Raw genomic sequence first — 3,990 nt, forward strand, 5'->3', positions numbered from 1 at the left:
GCAAAAGTGAACTGCTCAGAAACCCTGCAAAGTTCACTCAAGCATCTTGTCTTTTGCACTTGCTGCTCTTCCTGCCAAACAGGCAATCTCCTTAGATGTTCCTTCTGGCAAACACACAAACTCGTCGCATGTTCCTTCTGCCAAACATTATTCTTCTGCTTCTTACCTAGAAAAATTCTTCTCACTCTGCATGTTTACCTTAAATCACACCTGCTTTTTTCCCAAAACTTTTATTCCTCATCACATATGTCTGGCACATAATCAATATATAATAAATTATAATTATAAGCTTCCAGTGGGCATCTAGCACACAGTAAGCACTGAATGAAGTAGTAAAATAATAAAAATGACAATGATAACCACAAGCTCCTGTCTGTATTTTTAATTGTTTGTGTTGTGTACATTAGCAAAAATGGTTAGTATCTAAAAGACATTTGATAGTTATTTGTTAAGTGGACAAGTGAAAACATAAATAGAAATGTTTTCTTTGAAAACTCTGTTGAAAAAGCACAGAAATGGAGACAGCTCTATTACAAGCACCTTAAAGATCAAAGCTACGTCTGTTCCATCTTTGTCTCCTGCAATTTATAAAACCTACCTTACAGAAGCGCTTCCATAAGCAGACAGCTAAAGGTGTCCTCATACAGTTTGGATTATGCAATGTATCAGGTGTCCACAACCCAGTAGCATACTAGCGTTTTTGTTATTGTGAAACATTTTTCTACTTTTATTAGAATCTGCTGAGCCTAGAGTTGGGCAATTTGTATATTTATTTTGACAATCTTTTGGCAAATGGTAGCAGAGCATCTTGTTCTAACAAAATTACTGTTATCATGACAATTAACCAGCAGGTAGAAGAACACACCTTGTTCCAACAAAGTAAATGTGTCTCTTTCCAACTTCAAATGAGGAGGAATGAAATCAGTAATAGTGAGACCTTGTGGGGACAAGCATATGTAACACGACTTGTGCTTCAGCATTCTTGTGATCAAAAATTCCTTACTTTCACTTTTTTATCTATGGTAGGACCACCCAGAGCAGGGGTCCACAACTCCCAGGCCACAGACTGGGACCAGTCCATGGACTATTATGAACCACACCACACAGGAGGAGGTGAGCAGTAGGCAAGCCAGGGAAGCTTCACCTGTGTTTACAGCCACATCCCAAGGCTCATATTACCGCCTGAACTCTGCCTCCAGTCACACCAGTCAGAGAATTTGATACTCATTGGAGCAGGAACCCTGTTGTGAACTGCCCATCTGAGGGATCTACGTTGTGTGTGTGTGCTTCGTATGAGAATCTAATGCCTGATGATCTGTCACTGTCTCACTTTGCCCCCAGATGAGACCGTCTAGTTGCAGAAAAATAAGCTCAGAGCTTCCACGGATTCTACATGATGGTAAGTTGTATAATTATTTCATTATATATTACAACATAATAATAATATAAATAAAGTAGCACAATAAATGTAACATGATTGAATAATTCTGAAACCACTCCCACCTTCCCTCAGCCCATGGAAAGATTGTCTTCCACAAAACCAGTCCCTGGTGCCAAAAAGGTTGGGGACAACTGACCTAAAGTAATTCACTATCACAAGTCTTACCTGGATTGCTGTTTTCAGAAGAGATTTTTAGCATTCGTTTTTCTTTGTAGTCAGAAAATAATTGGCAAATTCTATGTATAAAATGCAATAAACCAAATTACTATTTTAATACTGACATAAAAAATACTTACCAAATGTAAAATTCTTAGAGTATTTCTAATATCATAATATCAGAACTTAACAGTATTACCCCATTCACTTATGAGTACATTCTACAAACTTCTCTTTAAGCTTCTAATTAAAGAAGAAAACAATGTAAGGTGAAATACTCACAAATCAAGGGCATTGTGACCCGGTAAATTAGCTTACATTATCATGACATAATAGAAAGTGTCCCAGCTCTGCATAAGTCCTAGCTCCATAATGAACAGCTATTTGTTTTTGGACAAGTTGCTTCTCTTAGGCTCAATGCCTTCTTCAACAAAGTGAGGACTTTGCTGCCTTATTTCATATTGCACCAGGTTGTTATAAAGATTTAACAAGATATTTTTTAAATGCTCAGAGAAATAGTAAAGCAATGGAATAATCTGTTCCTAAACTTTATGACTAAAATTATCTTGGAATCCCAAATAAAACCCAATGTGTATTTTGTTCGTAGGTTCTAATATGCAAATGTAGTTTTCAGAAAATGTTATTAAGTGTTAATTTTGCTTTTCAGTTGTCCTACTCCTTATGGCTTATAATTCAGGGCATCTCAACTATGTCATAGTTTGTAACTAAATTTATTCATAAATGTCTCATTAAAGTAGCTAATGTGACCATCCACTATTATGGAGTTGACCAATCACACCAAGGGTAGAAAAACCAATGGATGTTAAGACCTGGCTTGGACCAATGATCCCTCTCTAGAGACTCCAACTCTGAGCCAGATGTTTGTTAGGATAATGCTTTATATTGATGTTCAATGCCAGCTGGCAGGGGAGACCAAAACTCTACTTTTATTTTTTTTAGTTTCCATGAAGAAGTTGCAAGTTGACATTTTCTAATTTTCGACATACATGCTAACAATATAATTTTGCACCAAACATGTTATTTGGCTCTAAGTCATCTCATAGACCATCTTACATGACAATTTTTGCAGTGCAAATCACAATTTCAGTATTTTGGTGGCACCCATCTTTTGCTTTGCTTCACAGTGTTTCCTTACAGCTAGTCAGCAAATAGTCAAATGACCTTCCAGTGACAGCACAGAATATGGAATGCTTCAAAAATCTGTGCTGCCTCCTTATGCAGAAGCCACACTAATTTTCTCTGTATTGTTCTGATTTTAGGATATGTGCCGCTGAAGCAAGCACAAAGCCCTACTTTTACACATGATTAGTGATGAGTCATGGACGAGGCTTGGCTCTGTTAAGTCCAACTAACCTACTTGAGATTCTGAGAATTCTCTTCAATGGCTTCCTGTGAGGTAGAATTTGAAAATATTTTAAAATCTTGAGCTACAGATGAAAGTAGCTTGGACGATTTTCATTATCATGTAAAACAGATCACTCAAGGGGCCAACCACAACTGGGAGCCCCTGCTCGGGGAAGGTTCATATGGGACTTTCTCCTGCCTAAGGTTCTATACAGGATATAAAGGGGCCTCACAGCACAGATCTGGTAGCAAAGAAGAAGAAACAAACACTGATCTCTTTCTCCCACGTTATTTGAACCCCTCTAACCCTTTAGAACAAGCCCACCTAATATCTGCTAGAGAAAAGACCAACAACCGCCTCAAAGGATCTCTTACCATGAAGGTCTCAGCTAATTCTTGGCTAAGATGTGGGTTCCACATTAGGTTCTGAATGTGAGGGGAAAGGTCAATCTGCTCACTTTGCAGATAAAGTCAGGATGCCCAGCAGCCAGAGCAGGGTGCTGGTGCTTTGGGAACAATGGCTGAGCATATAAGCATAGGTATGGGAACTAAAATACGTTGTAACTTCAAAGTCACCGTATGAATTGCCAGGAAGGCTTGAGGGATCTGAATCAGTAAGGGCATCTTGGTGTCAAAGGTCAACCATTACGAGGCAGCAGGACCAGTTTGAGTGGCAACAATGTAGCAACAGAAACAATGGAAACAACATAATGACTGGAATGTCCTTTTTTTCCTCCTCCTTCTGACTTGATAAAAGGGACTGTCTTCCTTGGATTCAGTGAACCCCTTTGGTTCTTGAAAAATTCATGGAGTATGTAGGAGACAGTCCCCAGAAGACAGTACAAGACTTTCTGCTAAACTGGACATTTCAAGACCTAAATAACTAATCAGAAGAATCAAAGATGTGACACCATTTTTTATCCCCTGCATAGGTGTTATACTTGGATGAAATGAACAATGTTGGGATCTCTAAGGATCAAGGTCTTAAAAGTCCTGAGATAAAGAATCCTCCACCCACTGGTACTTCT

The 3,990-nt window shown here is 38.5% G+C and overlaps 1 long non-coding RNA gene across 1 annotated transcript; it reads left to right on the forward strand.

Moving 5' to 3' along the window:
* Nucleotides 1-998: 998 nt before the first annotated feature.
* Nucleotides 999-3,990, forward strand: LOC108524971 (uncharacterized). Its single transcript, XR_001884179.1, has 2 exons — nt 999-1,399; nt 2,878-3,990. It is a non-coding gene; the product is annotated as an uncharacterized LOC108524971 (long non-coding RNA).

The sequence above is a fragment of the Rhinopithecus bieti genome, unplaced genomic scaffold (assembly GCF_001698545.2).
Source record: "Rhinopithecus bieti isolate Rb0 unplaced genomic scaffold, ASM169854v2 repeat_36835, whole genome shotgun sequence".
NCBI classification, from domain to species: Eukaryota; Metazoa; Chordata; class Mammalia; order Primates; family Cercopithecidae; genus Rhinopithecus; species Rhinopithecus bieti.